The 23,303-nt window shown below is 33.6% G+C and overlaps 1 protein-coding gene across 6 annotated transcripts in view; it reads right to left on the bottom strand.

Annotated features, from left to right (window-relative positions):
• NAALADL2 (N-acetylated alpha-linked acidic dipeptidase like 2) overlaps positions 1-23,303 on the bottom strand; it is a 1,088,713-nt gene that overhangs the window by 581,911 nt on the left and 483,499 nt on the right. The gene's annotated exons all lie outside the window — the stretch shown is intronic.

Genomic DNA, 23,303 nt, shown 5'->3' with positions numbered 1-23,303 from the left:
CTTACTCTTAAGAAACTTACAGTCTGGTAGAAAAAACAAAACCAATAACCAAGAATTTTTAAGTGCTTAGTATTATTATATTGTAAGAGCACAAAATTAAAATACATTCAGTGCTATTTAATAGAAGATTGGTAAGGGTTGGAAAGGATTTGCAGAGGAGCAAATGCCTGAGCTGACTCTTGAAAGATGAGTAAATATTCATCAGGCATACAGACAAAGGCATTTGAGGCAGAAGCAGCAGCTTGAACCAAGGATACAGGGATGGTAAATAGTAGGGTGCATTTGGAGAACTGCAGGTAACCACATGAGAGGCACAGCAGAAAGAGAAAGTCAGAAACAGAAAACAAAAAACAAACAAAATAGAGGTCATACTCTAAAGTGGTGATCAAGAATTTGGATACTTCTCTGTAAGCAACAAGGAACAATATTATCAAGAACATTGTCAAGAACTATTATTTGGGCAGATCACCTAAGTGCTAGTTTGGATAGGCACCATGCTAAGCACTGGGAACTTAAAAAGGTCTCATGACAGAAATCAAGACTTGGGACCATTGCCTTAATATCTATTAGCACCATCATCCATAAGCTTTAATATAAGTCCTGAACTGAATTAGTCATTGTCATAATTCAGAAGTCTGAGCATCTCATGATCAACAAATATCTTCACATTCTAGATTCTTTCTCCTAGTTTAAGGGCTTTTCCAAATAATTTTTGTCCTTCTTACTTTAAACATTTAAAAACCAATTTTTAACGAATCCCATACACATTTTTCTCTACTTGGATGATGCAAAAAGTATGTGGTATGGGTGGTGGGGTGTGTTGGTGAGTGGTCAGGCTCATTGAGGAGGAGAATAATAAAAAGAATATGCTCTATGCTAAATCCCTAAAGGGAAGTAAGCCAAATTAAACAGAACACTTCCAATTTATAAATAAATTATTACCAGACTATAATTTCTAACAGTTCTCAGGTAGTGGTGCTGAAGGCTCTTTTTTCTTTTTTTTCTTGTCTATGATATGTCAGCCTTCTTGAAACCAAACTTTAAAGGCATTTAATATTTTATGTCTCACCACATCTATTCATAAGCATTTTGAAGGATATACTTAATAGTTTGATGTCTTACCACACCTTTCAGAAGCATTTAAAGACAAATAAGACCTATGCAAAAAAAAAAAAAAAAAAAAAAAAAAAAAAAAGTCAATGCTTGGTTCACAGTCAAGTGGAATCCAGGAGTCTCATCTGGTATCCATGCAATCAAATTTTTCCACTGCATAAATCACATCCTTATCACTGTTGATTGCAGTGGCCAAGTAGCAATCAACTAGGGTACAGGATAGGCATGAGTTTCTATCCTGAGTCAATCATGAACACAAGTTTTTATGAGTATAGTTAAGGGGTTATACATGACAAAAAAAAAAAATTCTTTGTAAAAATGGATTCATAAGGTGTGCTCCACCTCTTCAGTAATTCCACTAAGAATACAAAGTTGAATTTAATCAACTATCAATTTAGGACACCATAATTATTTTTTATTCTTATTTTCTTTCAATTATTTCAGTGCTTCGTCATTGTACTGGTAAGGAAAGAACAGGAAAGAAAGAAATACAAAGATTACAGACAAGAGAATAAAACCAGTGAAAAGTAGCAGGGACTTACCCTGTCTGTCTTTTATGTACCCTAAGAGCCTCTCTCAAATGCTGGCCTGTATTCTGAAGAACAGTAAAGAAAAGAGTACGTTCTAGTTAAGATGAAGATTCAAACCAACCTGGATAAGCCCATCTTGAGTCTGGGCTTGCCCTGGCTCAATGCTCTATGGTATGAGGACCTGCCCAGAAAGGGTGCCCAGGTTACTAACTATAATGGTAAAAGTTCGTTAGCTCCAAATTAGAAAAATATTGTAATGTTGATAAAAACATAAGGTTGAATTTTAAGTGGATGTTGGAACCCGCCTAGACTCTGCCCATAGAGCAACGAGTTTTTTCCACATAATCTCAAAAGAAGGTGTCCCTTAGCTTTCTGATTCTCCTGATACACTGTAAGTATGGCTGCAATGACTGGAGTCCACTAATGAAAGTATTGTCTCTTCCCTGTCCAGAAGACATAGCCAAGATAAGTTTAAGCTTTCTCTCTATCCAACCCAAGCTCTGGTTATGAACCTCCCTACTCTTCATTTTGTAGGCCAAAAGGAAACCAGGGATGGCAGTGAAGTAAGTTTGAGGTTTAATTAAAAGTTGCATACATATTCATTCTTTGTTAAAGTCCAGGATTAAAGAACATAAGAAAGTTAGGTACCAGTGTGTAACCAGAGTAACACAGCACACCCTAACACAGCTGCATATTCTATGAGCATTGAGCCAAATCTTTAAGATCAGCCTTAGCAAATCTCTCTTCCTTATGCTATATAAACAGGTTCAACCGTATAACTTGTCTTTATTTGGGACCTAAAATGGAAGGAAGTAATTCTTGATAACCACAAAAATGTTGGATACCACATAAAAAGTTGACTCAAACAAGGGGACTATCAGAAAAACAAGAAGGGCTGTCCATAACTCCATCAATGATTATTTTAATAAATTAATTCGTAGCTTTATGAGAGACTTATGAATCAAGACACTATTTGTTGGACGACTGATTTTTTTTTTTTTAATTAGGCCAGATTAGTCTTGTTTTATTTGAAGACTAATGTTTTAAGGTTATATCTATATGACAACAAAACTAATGTTGGTTTGAACAGTTTTATCAACTTATTAGCTATCTCAGAATTTGCAAAGAGAAGAAAAGGGTCAACAATCAGATTATAGCACAGGTGTTGAAAATGGCTATACTTTTCGACCAGTTGTATTACAATTATGTAGACATAGCTTGAGTGATCTGAATTGAAAATAACAGCCCTTTTATTGCAAGACCATTGTAACATAAAATTATTAAAATTGATTAATACTTGGGCCAATGCAATTTCATTATCTCTGATCGATTTCAAGCATTACTTTTTAATGGTCTTCACTCTTGTCATTTCAGTTAGAACTGCATGAATACTGGCTTAGTGGAACAACACACAGTTCTTTTTTATGAGATTAAGCTCTCTGCTTTAATAACAGGCCCCAAATGAATAAACTGCTGAATACAGAAGACCAGATGCTTCTACAAACACTGATTAGAAATCCATATCTTTTAGAGGATTTGCTTTGATAATACTTTATGTTTTTAATGTCACAGAAAATCACACATTAAACAGGGCTAGTAATTACATTATAGTAAATAGCATCGGGCTTTGTTTAACATAGGCACCCAGGAAATGGTTGTTAAATGATTGCAAGGAAAAATTAGAAAACAAGTATTATCTAAACTAAAATCATCTTTTCTTCTGAGTCAGGAAAATATAATCGAAAGAACCAAGCTGCTTACTTCTTCGTCAACTGCTAAAGCAGCAAATTATTTTGATGCTACCTCAAAAATGTCAGTTAAATTTATTCTTTTGTTTCAATTTTCACGTATTTTGCTTTAATTCAACCTTCAATAGCAATGCAAGCAATAATTTGAATTATTGTGACAGTCTCTTTACCTCCTCACCCAAGTTTATATAATCTACATCCTCAACATTATTTCCTGCTCTTGTTTTAAAGTTCATATCTCATTAAGCGACTCCTCAATTGTCAAGTTAAAAATAAAGCAAAACAGATCGAAAACATTTTAAAGTAGCATACGAGGCCCTTCTTAATCTGACTGCAACCCGTATCTCTCTTTCTCTCTCTTACCCTCCCTCTCTCTCTCCCTCTTTCCCTCCTCCCTCCTTTTCCTCCTCTTCCTCATGCCTTCTCTACCCTCCTTCTCAAATCATCTTACTTTCACATATCCTACATTCCAAACACATAGGCCTTCTCCAGATATTCCATATAACTCTGTACCTTTCTATCTTATACCTAGAATACTCTTTGTCTCTTTCTCTGCCTAGAAAACTCCTTTAAAATTCATTCTAATTTTAACCACCCCTCTCTGAGGCTATCCCTATTATTTAAGATCTTGGTTTTAGTTCTTATGTCGATAATGCCTGGTGATATCAAACTTTATTAAAATTATACCATTTCATCGAACATTTCTATCTCCTACCTCCTAATAATCTGAGTTTTTTGAAACCAGGACTCTTAACTTATGTATGTATTTCTAAACTTTTTTGTGCCCCAATATCTCTCACCTTATAAAAAACATGCTTAATAATATCCACTGAATAAATGTGTAAATATAAGAATTTAGGTTTATTATTTAAATGACACAAAATAAATATTTTAATTATGAAAATCCTCAAATGTTATAATAAGCAATGATTTTATTTCTTGATGTGCTATTGACCAGCACATCTTAGCCGAGGAGGTAAAAAGTGGACCATATTAAGAACATATTTAAAAAAAACTGGTTATATCTCTGTACTTGAGCTATAATCTTTAGTCTAAGCCACAGGAAGAATCAATATCATCAAAGTAGTGATCTTAGGAGATAAATGGGCGACTGCTGTCATTCTCCATCCATCATGATATTGTTACAGCAGAGATTGTACAGGACTATAATCTATCCTGACAGTGCTCACTGATCCAGAACCCTATTACAGATTTTTATAACTTACAGTTTTTAAAATGCATTAGAAACTTTGATTTAGACATTACAGAGTACTGAATACAAGAGACAACCAAGTAAGTCATGGTTCTCTTGTGTGCAGCACCACTATGTCCTGTGCTGACTAGTCTGTTTACGACTTGGGTCATTTAACACTTCCTGCCTGCTTTTGTCATTAAAGTGTATAATTCACAAAGTGATAATTCATTGTTGTTCCCAAAGCTTTTTTTTTTTAAGTTTTATTAAATTATGTTTTCGATGATCCAAGCTCCATTAGCATGCTCACTGATACACAACACAAGCAACTTGTTTTAATTCTGTAATCTTTCTATAGCCACTAGTGAAATTTGGAAAGACATTTTGAGCTATTCAGAATGTTAAAATTCTTACATACAACTTGGAGAAACAAAATAAGCAAATATCTTATTGAAGCAGTAATATCATCCTTTATCTTTTCATCACTTAAAGACCTTGAGAGTCTCATAACCCAAATGCCTAGTGAATACTTTCTAAGTGGCTTATTTTTTAATCCATCATAATACAGAAGAAATTTACATTTGCTGCTTAAAAGTGTTCTTTTATGTAACATTATATTTGCAGATTTGGTATGAAAGTATTATTAGGACAAACATGTTATCTACTATTTGCAAACATTCAGAGTTTTACATATAACTTATAAAAATATTTTTTTAGTATCTTTTATTTGAACAAATAAAAATAAACCCAAGTTTATATGCCAATTATCATGTGCCTCGAAGAGATTTTGGTGCTGATATGTCCAGAAACATACCTAACCTTTGGAACATCTGTGATGAAGCCTGACTGAAAACAAGAAGAAAAAAATCATAACATAAGGAATGCAAGTACTAAACAAGTTTTTGTTTGTTGGTTTGCTAGGGCTATCAGCTATCAGGCAAGTGTTCCTGTCAAGAATTTAAACTCCATATCTAGGAAGCAGAGTTAATGTCGACAATTAATAGAAATAGGTATTTTTTTTTGAAAATACAATTCTAATATGTAAGATATAATGACAGGCTAAGTAAATTGACAGAAATAGAAGTATTTTACTATTTAGTTAATGACTTTTTAACATCTTTTCTTTTCCATTTAAAACCAAGTTTATAGACGCTTTAGTTTCAAAATTTCATTTTAGTTTAAAATAAAAATTTGAGAAGGAATACAGATCAGTTAAACTGGTAAACTAATTGTTAAAAGGAAAGTGTATCTATGAAAAGTTTTCTCTGATTTGAATAAGCTGAAATGAATGACTATGGCCAATACATTTTGCCTTAGAAATTTTCTCATTGCTTATATATTGTAATTGGTCTAAGCCTCCCACCCCACAAAACGTTCGAACACTGCATAGTGAATAACATTTCAATCTTTTCAAAATTTAGGCATCGTTTTTCATTCTAAGACTACTAAATCCCAATGCATTAATGTGACATTCCAACCATGGCTAAAAGGTTTAAGTTTTATAGTGTATCCTAGAATGTCTAGTTCCAACATTCTGCCTGTTTTTAACTGCCACATGGTAATTAGTAATGCCTCATCAGAGTATCATAAAGCATAGCTAGTTAGGTTTTCAATGCCTGAAGTAAGTCTAAGAAAAGTAAGAGTATAACACTTATACGTTTAGAATACATTTCAAAAATAAATATGAATTGAGAATAATAAAAGATAAATTTGATTCGCTTTGGCCTAATATCAACTAAAGAGGGTACTCTATGTCAAGATCCTCTTTCCGACTATTAGTATTCCTATTCCTTCCAGATAGTCCCAGGTTTTTTCTCAGGATTGATTTGACTTATCCATTTATTTTTTCTGTGAAGCTAAATCCAAGTTGGAAAGCACTACTGCCAAACCCATGTGATTTAATATTCCTCTAATGAAAATCCTTCTCTCTCTGGATGGCACTATGTCAATGTCTGTATTACTACTAATATGACATCAACTTCTACTGGGACAAATTTTTCTCTCTCCTTCACAAAGACTTTATGCTCTTTGACAGCAGAGACTATGCTGTACATCTCTGAGAACTCCATTCTTAGTACCTACCTACTACACGAAACAGGTGTTTAACATATTTAAGTGATTTGCAAAGACCTGACAAATTTGAGCCAAAGATAAAAACTGATTCTTCATGAGACTCTGTTATATTCTGCACTTCTTGGGAGCAGAGACACGGATCGCCATTGCTCAGAATAATTTTCCAAGTATATATACATAGCAAACAGCCTTGGAAGACAGAGATGGTGTGTCCTCCAGGGAAAAGGTCAGGTTTATTTACAGCCTTGAAAAGATGAATGCAGTATCTTCCTCAGGAACAATACACAAGCATGCTTACTGTCTAGTATAAAAGATTTTGGATCTCTAGGTTCAAGGTTCCTCTTCTCTAATGCAACTACTGCATGGTCAGATGTCAACTAGTCCTCTTTTCATCACCCTGTAGGAAGTGAGGCTCAAGAAACTCATGCAAAAATGATGCTTAATGCTGCTTGCTGTGTTGTAATAAGCTATGTTTCATCTTTGACCCAGGAGTCTCATATCTTCTGCAAGTATCCATGAAACTATGACAGACTAATTTGTTAGCTTGGTAGCTCACTGAAATCTTAGACCGTTTAACGATATTGGCACTTTCCTGGCAAGAATAACTGTTATACATACTGTAGTCCTAAGGCCTGAGAATTTTAGCTTTAATCAAAATTGGGCAGAAGATATAAAATCAATGTTGTGTATTATGCATTTCACTTTAGCATTTATCTTTGTACATACACCTCATCACTGATGCTCCATTAGCACGTACCTCACTGACTTCATATTTGATGAACAATTATTGAATGCCTACTATGAAAGTGCCACCTGTAACCATCTCTGCACTGCCCTTCCTGTTCTCTGCATCTCCATGTCTCTAATCTATCCTTCAGAGAGTGAACGACAGTGAAGGCACGACTGGTCTTGAAATTCTCCTATTCAGAACCCTTTGATGATTTCTCATTATATCAGAACAAGTGCTATCAACTTTGTTCCAAAGCCTTCCGTAAAATTATCCTAATTACTTCTTAAGCCTTATCTTTTACAAACTAATCTTTGTCAACAATACACACTCACTAGTTACTCTAATTTATCTCTTTGTGTTTACTTACCTCCACACCTTAGTTCAAGCTTTCCGGAGGTCACATCTCATACCCATATATGAATGTATCTAAACCTTCTCCAGCCCTCAGTGCCTATTTTTCTGAGAGCCCAAATAGACACGACCCCTTCGGAATTAATTTCCTCCTCCCCCACAGCCCTTGCATCATTTATACTCATATTGCTGTGCCTCATACTCTAGTTACTTATACATGCATACATATAACTCTCCCCTGTAAGTGTGTATGTTTCTAAAGGGTCTATTCATCCTTGTGTCATCTATGTTTTATATTTAACAAAATGCCATATATTGAGTAGGTATAAAATACATATTTAATTAAACCAAATTATTTATAATTCCATAACAGGAAATGCCATCTCTAGGTAACCTCCAGATATTAATATGCTTTTACAGTATGATTTAAGAAACTAAACTTCAACTTCTTATCTGCCTACTGTTACACTATATTGTGAAAGAAGAGAGTAACTTGTAGTAGGGAGGCTGAATTTTGCCTCAGCATGTGTTGAGACCTAAGGTATTTTATTTCATCTGGAAGGTGGACTAAAGTTGACTTTATACTTTACAAATACAATCATGTAGTTGGTACAAAAAATAGAATTATTTTAGCTGACATCAAAATTCTTAGATAATTGTTTCAGGAAAATACTTAGAATATAGAAGTTGAGACTCAAATAATATGACTTGAAAGAAGATAAGAAAAAATACCATAAATTTGGGGAAAGGAGGGTTAAGTAGAGAGGAGAGGGGAGAGACAGAGAAGCAATGGGCCAGACAGGCTACATTCCAAGAAGCCAGCCTATGAAGGAAGGTGAAAAATGAGAAACTGCCAATAAAGAATGGCTAAAGACCTTTTTACTAACAAAAATAATAACAAATAGCAGATCATATTATTTTCTGCATGTTAGGCCCTTGTCTAAATATTTTTTTATGGATCTGTGCATTTATATGAAGAAAAAAACTATTATTTTATAATGAAGGAACAGTGCCATCATAAGTTTAAGAAATTGCTTAAGATTATACAGCTGAATATAGTGGACTGGGATTTGATCTCAGGTACACCAATTCTAAGTGCATTTCTAAATCCATTGTGTTGCTATGATATAAATTCTTCTGACTTCAAATCTTCAAAAGAACATGATATTCCCAGACAGAAATGTAGTATTGGCACTGCAAGAAATAATATGTGCGAAATGAACCTAATTTACCCTTTTACAACTACCTGAATAGAGAAGGCAGTAGCACTGAATCATGAGAAACATGAGTTTAAATGTTCTAGGAAGTGAATTGTGTTACAGTTATCTGTGGACCACAGCTGAGTTATCAGCGATAACTTCAGGGTGAAACTAACTCAGGTGCTGATGGAAACCAAGTCTTTAATTACTTTATGTTCCCAATATACTATTAATAGCTACCTACAAAGGATCAGATGTTGATACCTAGATTACTACTGTAGAACCTGAGTTGGCATGTAACTTTGATAATAGCTCCAGGTACATATTCCTGTTTCCCAGAACTCTGGGGAATATAGAAACACTAGACCTAAATACTCCTATGGCGGAATTATATTAAATAGTTTAATCCACAGAAAAATGCTGTTTTACCTCTATCAATCGTTGAGTGTGCAGATTTGACAAAGATTCTGGAAAGTCCTGGGCAACTTTCCAAGGTCAAGTGAGATCTAGAAGTATATTTGTTTTTTTAAGTACTGCAGCTTTCTCTGGGTTCCTCTTCACATGCTTATTTCACTTTCAGACTCAGACTGGATAAATATTCCCTAGGGCAAATCATAAACTTCTTCCCAGTGCTTGTACACAGCTCACAGAAGATATGGGAGGGGGACCTTTCAGATCTAAATAGCTGAGTTGCTATTTCTCCACTGTTCCTGTTGACTCTCTCTCTCACTGGCTTATGCTGCAGATGCCTTTCTTAACTTTTAAAATTTTTCTAGACTAGATTCTCACAGTGGCATTGCATTTCTGGATTACATTCTAAACCAGGTTTCTAATCTAGAAACTCTCTTGAAGCACCAGGCAGAAGGAAAACTTAATTCATTTTGTGATTCTCATCTTGTTTCTCTCTCCCCAAATTATCGTCCGCTTTACTTTTTAAAAAATATTTTTGTTATCCTATGTCACTTTCACAGCTATCTTCTCCAACTAATCAGCAAATTATTTTCCAAGTGTCATTTCCCACAATGTCCAAATTTCTTTTTCTTGCTTACAAATTATTGTAGTAATATTTCATATCAATACTGTCATTCAGTTTGCCACTATTCCCAGTACAGGAACAGACTTCTATTTCTGGAATGAAAATTGCTAGCACAATCACTATCTTTTCTGCCTTCATGATTACCACAGAGATATTTTTTTCTCAATTCTAAGAATCTACTTCTTGAGCCTTATCAAATCCTCTGGTCCCAACTTCTTTCCTCTTTGGACATTTCATGCCAAAAAGTTAACTGAAAAGGGATACCAATGCCTGGTCCCTATCCACTTGAAGGATGAAACTGCAGTATAAGTATTTGTTAAGAAAATGCATGTGAAATTTTCATGTCTGTCAAGCAACAATCCTTACAGATATTGCCTGCAGTCTTAAAAAGTTAACAAACATCACTGGGTGTCAGACCATAATTGCACATTTTAGCAAACTGCAACTCTTTCAAGAGATTGCAACAGATTAAACAAAAAAACTAAGAACTCAAGAATCCAGGATTAACATATCCTTAAAATGGTCATTTCAGAATAAAACTGAGCTATAAGAAAATTTTTCTCTTATTACTCGTACCACGTCAGTTCTGTATCTAATGTGAAATTTATAAAAGCAAAAAGAAAACACTGGGAGTGATGAGGCAATCTTCAGAAATTAGGCTATTTTGAGAAGAAAAGCTAAACTTTAAGTAAGCTACTTTACCTTCAATAATTTTAAAGAGAGGCATCAATGGAGCACCATGTTTCTTAATTGGAAGAGTTTAATTCCATATTAAACATTGCAAATGAATGGAAATCTGAGAGAAATCAGAGCTCACCATCTCTTCCTGTCTATTGAATTCACTCCTCAGAAGTGGGTTGTTTGTTTTTTTTGTTTGCAGTAAAAAGCAAATAAATTAGTAGGGAAAGAGCTCTATAGAAGTCCCCTGAGCAAGGGGAGCTGAGGCAGTTGTGCCTAACAGCTGCTGAGCAATCCTACAGGTCCACAAGCAGCCTGGGCTAGAGGGACTGGTCTACCCTCTCAGAACACAGTAAGTGTCCATTTGAAATTGAACGGACTGCTTTATCCAAAATTAATCCCTAGAGACCTTTGCAAATTGTAGTCAATATCCCTTTCTCTCTCTTTCTCTTTCCCTCTCTATTGCTGTCTCTCTCTCTCTCTTATGCTCTTTCTCTGCCTTCTTCCTACTTACTACCATGTGTAATTTTGTGTCATTATAATTTGTTTACATAAACAAGTGTGTTCCCATTGCCTCTGTCTGGCCAGGAAGAACATAAACACCATAAATACAAGTATCTTGCATATCTTATTCACTGCTTGTCTCTAGCCCAGTACTCAGTAGCCCTACAATAAATATTTGTTAAATAAATACATGCCTGAATAAATGCCCTGGTTTTAAAAGGCACCTTGAATTAGTGTTGTGATGGTAGGCTATCAGTGTTCTTTTCAAATTGGAATATAAATTTGATTGAGAATAATACAAATCCTTATATTGAAAAGTTGAGATGTCTCCTTTCCCCATTAACAGTATATAGCTTTGGCATCACCCCTAACTCCCTAGTACTTTTCTATGCAGATAATATTCTTATTTTTGTTTATGTAATAATTTGTTTGAAATATAATTTAAAAAATTAAACCAGAGGAAATAGGTCTTATAGGAATTAGGATCTCTACTTAAAATAAGAAAGAAGGCTTTGATCTGGATCATGAGTTATACCAAGCAGCAACTGATTCAGATATAGCTGTGGTGTGCAAGAGAAAGATGAAGAAAAACTCTGCAAGGGCCTCCATCAAAAGGAAAACACACAGGTAGCCACAGGTAGCAGCAGCCTATGAAAATCTAATACATGTATCTTGACTGCTCCACAGGACTAAAATAAACATTTTCTCCCTTTGCTCTTTGCCCACATAAAATAGCAAGACACATTTTGAAATACTCAGTTAAATATGCCACCCAGACATGACTAAGACAGCTAAAGTAAGGGAATATCTGATGTGTTTCGTCAAATTACAAAAATTATCAAGCTAATAAATTAGAGTTTTTAAATCTATATAGCAGCTTGAACTACAATATTGGTACAAGCTGATCTTACAAGTTGTTCCCTACAGAATAGAGTTAATATGATGAAACCAAGTGAAGAAATAGAGAAAACGCCCACACTTATTTTATTTTTATTGAAAGTAAAAACCACCTGCACACATTTCTGTTCAAAGAAAAATGTTCAGTTTCATTTTTCTCTCACAGATAGAAATGTACTCCATAGAACTGGAACTACTTCTTTTGTTTCTTGTTCTAGCAGAATTTGATTTGCATATTTTGGGACATGTTAAGGTGCTCTCTGTGATTTAGAGAGTTTCTAAAAAGGTAATTTGGTCTCAAATCATAGTTTTCTTTCTTTATTTCTAATACTGAAAGTTGCATACCCTTCTGAGAAGTGAGCCATGAGAGGAAGACATTAGCTTGCCTTGTATTAGATAATAAAAAAGTTCCACAGGGGACGAGTTACATATTATGACATTGTGAATATAAAGCTCATTTGGATTTAATTCATAACTACATCATGTTGCACAGGAAAGCAATTTTTAAGCAACAGAAATGCATTTCATTTGTAAAGGACCTAACTATAATACACAATCAGTTATTGAAGACAGAAACTGATTTCCCAAATCAGGCATATAAAATTTAATATATTTGCTCCAGTTATAATGAAAGGAAAGGGAACTTCAATGTAATTTTTTTTTTTTCCCGTAAGAATGACATTTTGCAAAATTTGGAAAGTACATTTTTGCTTGGGGAGTTGACTACATTTTGATGCCACAATCTAATAAGTTGAAGAAAATGATTAAGCATCTTTAATAAAATGTTAAAATACAGTTAGACACATAGAATATCATTTCAAAGCATATCCTTCCATATATTTAATTACATTAAAAATAAGATCTGAAATTTATTAATTAATAAAACATGTTAAAGATGGGCATTGGCCTTTTTAAAAATTTCAGTATCAATTTTTCATATCATTAAGTTTAATCCTAACATCTAAATAAATTATTCTACAATTAAAAAAAAAAAGCCAAATTATATTGGTTTAAGTTCTCTAAATTGATATGCATTTTTAATTAGGGTTCTCCAGAGAAACAAAACAGGACATACATGTAGAGAGACAGAGAGATTTATTTTAAGGAATTGGCTCACACAATTGTAGAGTCTTGGGAAGCCCAAAAATCTGTGGGGTAGACCAGGATACTGGAGACTCAGAGAAGAGTTTCAGTTTAAGTTCAAATGCCGTCTGCTGGTAAAAATTCCCTCTTTTTCCTGAAAGATCGATCTTTTTCTATTAAGGCTTCAAGCAATTAGATCAAATCTACCCATTTTTAAAATACCTTCACAGAAACATCTAGAATAATGTTCAACCAAACATCTGTGCACTCTGGCCTAGCCAGGTTGATACATAAAATTCACTATCACGTTGTGGTTATATAAGGCTCTAAAATTTGAAGCTATCTATTCTGTGATAGTTTCCCAGGATGAGGGCAGTGGGAGGAAACATTCATCATCCATCTTTATCTGAACTGCCAACCAATTTAACTTTCCTATCAGCTAGAAACATCCATTTCAAGTGACTAATAAAGTACTTAATTTGATTTGATAAATATTGCATAAATAATCTATTTCCACATATATTTTAAATTTCTCCTGTAAACTATTCAGTTAGATTATGGAAGTAATAGTTTCAGCTGCAATATCCAAATACCTTGCTTAATTTCTAAGGCATAAATTGAGATGTTCAAATTGAAAATCTCAAAAGGTCATGCCTGCTATTGAAATCTTGATTTCAGTGACAGTGAAAGGAACATGAAAGAGATAAGGGTGTAATTGGTTCCCAACCTTTCCATGTTTAATGTACACTTTACTCTCCAAAATACTATCATTACCAATTTTTCTATTGCAAGAGTGTCGGGAAGTCAAGTGAATCCACAGAATACTGATATACGTAATCCTCAACGGAAAAGGTTTGTTTTTCCCCTGTACTACATCTAACTGATCTTCTTCCTTTTTTGGAATGAATGGGATCAAGAAGTAAATGGATGAAAATGCATATTATAGTCAGCACAGCAAAAAATATAAGAAAAATGTGACAAGCTTTAAGCACAGATGATGTTGCTATATCTGATGGAAATATTTCACTGACCATATAACATATTCACTGAAAAAGAGTCATCTAATTATATAAAATATATTCCTCCTACTAAGAATGTAACAAAAACCAAATTTGAAAATTAAGGATTCCTGCATTTTGATCCTTAACAACTTAGTTTCGATGTTTTACATCAGATAGATTCTATGAAAATGATTTTAGAAAGAAAATTTGCTTATTAGAAAAGCATGTAACCTAATCTTAGTATATACTCTTCGGGATAAAATAACTTGTATGTGTATGAATGTCGGGGGTTGGAGGGGAGAGGAGGTGGTAGGGAGGGAGGGAATCAGAAAATGAGAGAAAGAGACAAAGAGACAAAGAAAATTCTTTGAATTTACTTGATCATGAGAAGCAAGCAAGCCTTCAAGCAGAGCTGGCCCTAGATTGTGACAATCCATTCCTAAAACTGGCAGGGCATAAAAAGACTTACGAGGAGATCTACTTTCATAAAACTTATGATCATGGAAATACCTATCTGTGAAATTTTTATTTTCTTGTCTTCTTTATTGAAAGAAAATGCCATATAGTTTAAACAAAATAGCATTAAAAACTGAAGACTGACTGCCAGAGTACCTGGAATATAGTAGCCATTCAGCACATGTTTACATAGGGAAAAGAAAATCCTCTGCTTTCAAAATTAACATTTTAGCACAGGCTATGAGAATGTAGCCAAAATATATTCAAAAATTGAAGGTCTGATATATATAATTTTAATTTCAAATTTTAATAGTAAACATGAATAACTAGTAGTATACAGATGCTCCTAGACTTATGATGGGGTTATATCCTAATAAACCCATTATAAGTTGAAAATATTATAAGTCAAAAGTACATTTGATACATTTAACCTATAAAACATCATAGCTTAGTTTTGCCTATCATAAACATACTAAGAACACTTATATTAGCCTACAGTTGGGCACAATCATCTCACGGCACTACCCAGCATCATGAGAGAGTTTCATATCACATATTGGTAGCCTGGGGAAAGATTAAAATTCAAATTTGAAGAATTGTTTCTACTGAATGCATATCACTTTCACACCACCATAAAGACAAAAAAATTATAAGTCGAAACATTTTAGTCAGAGACTATCCACACATTCTTTTTAAGAATAACTGATAATCCACATGGACGTGAAGGTTTTATCAAGAAGGTCTGTATTCTGGGTTCATTTTCTCCCACAGTAAAGATTTACTGAGTGTCTGTGGACTACCATTCAAGCGCTGTGTCAGACTCATAGGTCTTTCTCTACTGCAAAGTAGAAAATGATTCATGCCAAGAAAAAGAGAGAAAATATAGTACTGTGAGTTGCAAGGAAAAAATGAGAAAACTCATCTGGTGGGAGATCAAAAAGAATATCATGGAGGAATTGGCACCTGAGCCAGGCCTCAAAGATTACATAGTATTAGAATAGGTGAAGACTGAAAAGGCCATTGCAGTCAAAGGCCCCTTCATCAACGATCTTCATTCATCCTATTGGTGGGTGCTGCTCTTGCTTTGGCCAAATTCCTAATGATTTTGATGAGCATAAATTATCATCTTTGAGTTGATCGAGTCAGTTAAGAGAATTAATGTCATTCTGCATAACACTGAGAAACCTTGAGTGAAGCAGTCGCTTTATCTAAAGTCTAGAGCAATAAAATGGTATGCATAATTAAATAAATCTTATGATATGTATTCCTTCTATGATTAAATTTAAGACAATGTATATTTGTTATCTGGAGAGATCAATGACAGAATAGTAAATTACTTCCTTTAGGAACTATCACTCTATTACTGTTAAATTTATTGTTATCATTTGCATATATTGAATTATATGTACTTTTGCTATATATTTACATCTTTTTCTTCAATTAAAATGCCAGTTGCTTTATTGCTTTCTTCATTTCTCCCAACCTTCCTCCTCTCATTCCCTCAAATAATGAAATTGGAGAATGAAGGGTAGAGAACACAGAGATAAAATAAAAATACATAAAACAGAGGAGCAACAGAAAGATGGTTGCAAAGTAAGGTGGGACTAGAGGAAAACAGTGTCTGATGACATCAAGATTTGCATTTGTACATAAGCAGAAGAGCAAACACATATTTCTGTGGTAACAAAGGAGGAAAAAAATCACTGATTTGAAAGGAGCCTTTCTAGTGCTCTAATGACAGTAAAACAGTCCATGGTTCTCCATGGACTCTACAGCTAACTTTTCTTTAGTCAAGGACTAACTTGCCTCTCTCATTTAAGACTGCAGAGAATGTGCAGTTGTCAGCTTCCGTGAAAAAGAAACTAGACCAACTGTACATTCCTTGGAAAACAGAGTAGCAGTTCTTTATTAGAAGGAAGTAAACATGAGTGATAGATGTGGAAAGGGAAGAATGAGGGGAATGTGAACATGGAATGTGGATTAAAAAACTGCATTGTATTTTTGTTAAATTTCCTGATTGTGATTGTTATACTGTAGTTATGTAAGAGAATGTCTGTGTTCTTAGAAAACACACGCTGAAGTGTTTGGTAAAGGGGCTTGATGTCACCAATTTACTCTCAGTTTCAAGAAAAGAAACAAGAACAAACAAACTATATATATATACATATACATATATATATACACACACATATATATACACACACAGATAGATAGAAAGAAAGATAGATGGATAGATGAGAGAGAGAATGATAAAACAAATGAGGCAAAATGTAAGCAATTGGTGAATTCAAATAAATGGTATATTATTGTAACTTTTTAGAAATTTGAAATTATCAAAATAAATATTAAAAATTTTTAAAGGAATGAGAGGAATGAAGAGATTGAGCACAAAATAAACAAAAATACTATAACAAGAAAACAAACACACTGGGTTCAAAGAAGAGACAGAGAAGCAAAACCAATGCTTCTTATGTCAAGATAAATTAGGGTAGGTAAACAAGGATTTAGGTGAAATTAAACTTAGAGAAAATTATAGATTTTATTTATAGATAGTTTGAACAGAGACATCTTTCTTTAAGATGATCAAATTAGTTTAAGAAAGATCATAAAAATATAGTAAATGCTAACAAGTAGAGTACTAAGATTTTGGGCTCCTTGGCAGTTTAGGGCTGTCATTAGTCTAGTCTAGGGTTCTTTCTGCAGTTAGTCGGCCTCATAAATGTGTTCACTTTTCCTTTACAGAGGAGAAAAATCCATGCCTATAATTCAAATGAAATTAATTTTGATGATGTGATTCACTCTAAAGATAATATAGGACAAGAATGGCAAATACTCTTATGTACCTCTGAACAACTAATAAGGGTCAGTGACTGCTGAATTGAGAAGGATTCTGAGGCGAGGTCTGAGAACAATGAAAAAGAACTATTATAGGCACAGAAAGGGGTATAAAACAGGAAGTAGCACAATATATGTGCAAATTTATCATTCCTTTAATGTCATTAAGCCAGGTAACCTAACCAAACAGTGTCAATGACAAGGTTTTATTGGCACTAAAAAATGTACCATTCGAGTTACACACATACTATCATTGCAAAAATGAAGTAAAGGAAAAGGAAGAGGAGAAAGAAAGAGGACAAGAATGAGATCATCTTTAAAAATATATTTCAGAAGAAGAGAAAACAAATTTGACTTGGGAATTCATTTCAATTTATTATATTAAGTAATTACTAAAATATGCCTATATCTGAAACAATATTGAATGTTATCTAAGTTTCCAATTGAGGTCTCATTCATTGAAGTATTGTTGAAAATAATTAGTAACATTTGAGATTTAATTGCCAGTTAAGAAAATATGATATTTTACTAATGTTTATAAAGATCATTTCACAATATAATTTAACTTGCACTTAATTACTTGTACCAAACCAATGATGAAAAATATCATCCTTGTCTAAATAATGAAGACATTTAAATATAGGTAAATCTCTAGAGCTGTTAATGTGTTGTTCATTTCATTTGTTAAATTAACAAATAAATGTGTCTACTAAATAAAGTCCAGAAAGATGAGATACCAAACATAAAGTAGCAGACAATTTTACTATTACGATAATTTTTTTTACTGAAATTAAAAAGGCCATAGGAAAGAAACTATAAAAGCCATGGAGAAAATGATTTAAAAAGTAGTTCACAAATGCAAAAAGAACTACAAATAGTTAATTAAAGATATAAAAGTTTTTCAACACTAATTGTGGCCTATCAAAACAAATGAAAAGGAATGAGGACCTGGAAGGCTGATGGCCCTGCAAGGCATTATGGTAACACAAATCAAAATAACTAAACATATTTAAATGCCCTGAATCTGTGATTTGCTTCCAGGAATCTATCAGAAAGGAATAATTAAATAAGCACTCAAAGATTTACATACAAGAATATTTGCAGAGATAATCAAAAGAACTTAGAGATACCTATTTATAAGAAATAAGTTAAATAAATCCATGACATGCATATAAGGGAATACCAGCAGTATGTTTATATAATTATTTAACTCTATATTATTGGCTTGAAACAATGGTTCTAACTCTATTGGAAGAGAAAAAAATTCTAAAGCAGATGTCAAAAGGATATACATGGCATAATATAATTGTGCTGATCAACAGGAAAAATATGGAAAGAAAAAAATGATAAAAGATGCTAAGATTATCAGTGGTTTTGACTTTATTCTTTATAACTTTCTGTTTATATTGTGCTTTTAAGTAAGAAAAACAATAATACCCTTTCAATAAAAAAGATACCACATTAGTCATAATTAGGGTATAACACATTTCGCCTTCTCACCATTTCACAGCATCTACAGCTGTCAATTGGCAGCATTCCTCCATTCAAAAATCCACTTAACATCATTGGTTCATCCACTTCAAAATATTTTTTCATAATGATATTTGCTAACAAATTTTGAAGTTTTCAACATTGTTTAGCAATGTGTTTATGATCTTTAATATATATACATACACATATACACATATACACCATTCATTCAACAATATAGATGATAAAGGCTTGATGATTTTATTATAGAAGAGGAAAAAAAAATTGTACCTGTCACATTTAACTTCTAAGTTAAGGAGGTCTCTCAATAGCCCTAGTTAAGCATGTTTTACACAAGGTCACCAGCATCCCAATTGACCAAAGCTGATTAGACTGGGGATTAGCACTTGACACAGAGTCACAAATGTCCCTGGGCCTCCAAAAAATAATAATCATATTTCATTCTGGGGAATAGAAATGGGGAGAATAATATTTGGGGGAATACAAATAGCAGTTGGTGCTGGGAAAAGAAACAATAAGGCAAACAAAAAGTAGTACAGATGAAAAGGGAGCTAAGTAACTTGAGTGGTTCAACACTTCAGTGAAAATCAGAGTACTGTGATAACTGAGGTCCTTGGAGCTAATTGCACACAGATTCCATGTCTGAAGGCCCAATCAAATAGATTATTGCTATTCATAGATTACTGTGTAAGCCCAGCTTCCTGTTTTGAAGTTTACAATAAACTTGAATTATTTAAGAAGTTACTGTTCCAAGGCATCAAAAGCATACATTAAACCACTTTTAATGGCCTATTTTGAATCTGATGCATCTGAAAATATCTGATATATATCTGAGTATTATATATTCTGTCTGCTTTCACAGAAGATGCATGGGAGCAATAGATCAATGATGCAAAAGAGTGAATGTATTTTTCAAATAGCAATGAGTTAAGCATAGGTAGAAGTGATCAAGAGAATCTTATTAGAAGACTGATTCACACACACACACACATACACGCATTTACACATATACTATATGGTCTTCATATTCCTAAGCTAATCTTGATCATGGCTATAAATGCGATCAAGTATTACTAAACCTCTCATTGATATTCTTTTATTTGGTCAATATGATGCCAAGTACCTGGCTTATGTTAACATATTATACAGTGTTATCATGGATAACTAGGTTCTCAAACTGAGATATACAGTCAATATGTCTACCAATGATTCTCTATGAACCAACGCATTATTCAAATATGCTCTTTTCTAAAATATTACACATAAAAATAACACATGTGTAATGTCTATATTGAGCAAGCATTACTCAGGGAATGTAATCATAATGTATTTTTTTTTCTTCTTATTCACAGTTATTTGTTGGGTTTAGTTTTTGCCCTGTTCCTGAATAGTAAACTCTAGTAATACTGTTCGCTGTTAAGTGATTCGAGTTCCTCCAGTAAATAATTAAAGTGTTTAGTGTCATTTAATAGTCAGAACTATGAACTGTTACCTACTTTTTATAACCATCTCTAGATTGGGAACCTTGCAGTCAAAGAAGGGAGCGCAATCAGCTTCTTCTCTATGTGTTTCTATACCTCCTCCCTCAGAGCTCCTGACACACCTACAAGATGCAACAGAGCAAGTGAGGATAGATAAAGTGAGAGCAAAAGGTTCTCACTTGACACTTTCATGAACTGACTTGGTGCTCTCTGAATCTAGCAAGAGTTGGCAGCTGAATCTTCCCCTTGTTCCCGCTTTGTGGGTTTTTTGGTCTCGCCCTATTCCCCCTCTTCCCTCTCCCACAGAGTCCACAGAAGTAAACTTTGCCATAGGCCACCCAAAAAAGTCACTTCTTCCTTCTAAATTTTTATCAGCAAATAGCTAGTCCATGTCTTTTCACTTAGATTTCTCAGGTAGAAGTCAGACACTCTGTGTGAGGCATGTATCAAGTTCTTCTAAGTAGTTCTATTAAACCCTTTTTTCACTGGACTACATAGGCTTTCTCCTTAAAAAGAGGTTGGGACTTGTACCACCACTAGCAGATCTCTCCAAAAACCCTCTTTTTTTACTCTATTTTTTAACTTCTGCAGTCATTCTTAGGATCATCTCAGAATTTGATATATCTTTCTTTTTTTTTAATTCAAGTTCTGCATGCTGACGCTAATTAGAAATTAATATCAACTATCTTCAAGCTTCAACTGAAACTGAGATATCAATAGTGATACTTTAACATTTCTACAGTATCTGGTTTTACAGGAGTTTTCATTTATTTAAAAATAGAACATAGCATATTCTCTGATTATAATATAATTATATTACAGTAGTATTTTATAATTTTATTACAAATAAAACCATATTCATATATATAAAAAATCTAATAATAAGTAAAAGTTTTCAAAATACATAAGATAATTGATCAATTAAACAGAGATCTGTTTCTCGCTTATTTATACATTCATTTTCTCCCTTAGTAAAATACTTAATGTCTGCTAGACAATAGTCTAATGGTGGCAAAGTAAATTTGTCCATTCTCTCATGGAATCTGCAGTATAATCTACTATAAAAAATATCTTTTATATTTCACAACTGTTAGAATGTGTGGCAAGAACTGACATAGTTTCAGAGCATAGGCAGAAATGGAGACCCAATAGAGAGATAGCAATTGATGAACAAAATAGTAGGCCTGTGAGAGACCATAATCAATGAAAAATTGATAAAAAATAACAGTAGGAAGCTGTGATGTACAGAGTTAAATTTACAATGACTTTGTTAACACAGGAATTCTGAGTAAGACATGTTGTTAGCATGACTATTGGGGAATGACTGTCTTTGGCTGAAGAGATTTTTTTTTGGAGAAAGTTACTATAGATGTATTTGTAACAAAAATGTTTTTAAAGAAAAAGTCTATTTCAATTAAAAAAAACCGTTGTTATTTGACAGAGCATAATTGTGAATCTGTGTTCATCTACTGAATACTGCCTGGAAGTATAATTTCTGGTGGTTATATTTTTGTAGCTAGCTTTGAAATATATATTTTGTTGATGTTCAAGTTTAAGAGGAGAATATAAGCTTTATTGTCATGCAAATCCTAGTCTGAGGAAAGTAACAAATGTTTTTTTAATTATATATTTAAAATTTTAGAACCAGCTGCCTATTTGAAAAGAGGAAATAAATCAGTCTTTAAAGATGTCTGCAGCGCTGAAAAAAATAAGACAAAGAAAGCGAAGGGATATAAGGAGAGAAAATAAATGTGTAAGCTAGTTAGTACACAAAATGCATGCCATTAAGTTCCTTATTATTTCAATACAGATTTGACTCTGAACTAACTAATGCCAAAGTAAAAGAGAAGCAGGCTTGGTTACGAGAGTCACTGTGTCCATAAATTAAAAATTAAGCAGTTGCTCAGGAAAGAACATAATTATTTCTAATATTAAGAAGAAAATAAACTCATAGATCCTTTTCTAGAAAATACTTTTGTAGTACAATAAATGTCCACAATGAAGTTATAGTAGACACGATTTTAAAAAGTTCTTTTATTTTTTTTCTCCTCTCTCTCTGCCTTCCTCTCCCACTTCTTCTCCCCCTCTTTCTCCCTTTTAATAACATCCTGTGTCAGTTAGATCTATTTCAACAGACCCCAGGGAGGTAAAGCCTTCAGGATGAGTTCCCCAAGCTCTGAGTCAACAGCCTTCCTGCTGAGTTCAGCCAATGGGACAACTGGTAAAACACTGCAAGGCAGGAGGATGGGAGAAGCTGTGGTACTTCTTACTCTCTGTCTTCAGTTGTGTCTCTGGCTGAGACACCTCCCATACACACACACACACACACACACACAAATACATTTGTGTATGCAGAAAGTTCCAACTTCTACCAAGTTACTCCCAACTCCCTTTGTTTCTCCAGCCTAGGTTCAGTAATGGTTTCATTTTGTTGTTAATTTCTGGACTGCCTCGGTGTCCCCAGATTGGATTCTCAGTTTTTCATCACAGATAGAATTTCTCTGCTTTAAATATTCAGTTTTCTATGCTCCTGGTTGGATACTGACTGATACAATAACTCATTATACTACAATGGATATCTTTCACGTCAATTCAGTATAAACAATTTTACATTGGGAAATACCATAGAAAGTGTTATCTGCATATTGAATATTTGGGGATGCTTATGCTACATTGAATAGCAGACACAGAAGAGGGTAGGAAACAAATTCCAATTAGTCATTCCAATATGATATTCAGGAAGAGAATAATAATTCACCAACATCAATACATGTGATATTTTAGCACACAGATTAAACGATCCATTTTCAGTAGGTATTTTCCTTAGACGATCCCTAGAAATAAACACATGCCTATATCTTGGCTGTAATAAGTCAGTGTAATCCAGAAAGAATATACTAGAAAA

This window comes from Pteropus medius, unplaced genomic scaffold (assembly GCF_902729225.1).
Source record: "Pteropus medius unplaced genomic scaffold, Ma_sr-lr_union100, whole genome shotgun sequence".
Lineage (NCBI taxonomy): Eukaryota > Metazoa > Chordata > Mammalia > Chiroptera > Pteropodidae > Pteropus > Pteropus medius.
This window is presented reverse-complemented; position numbering and strand designations above follow the sequence as displayed.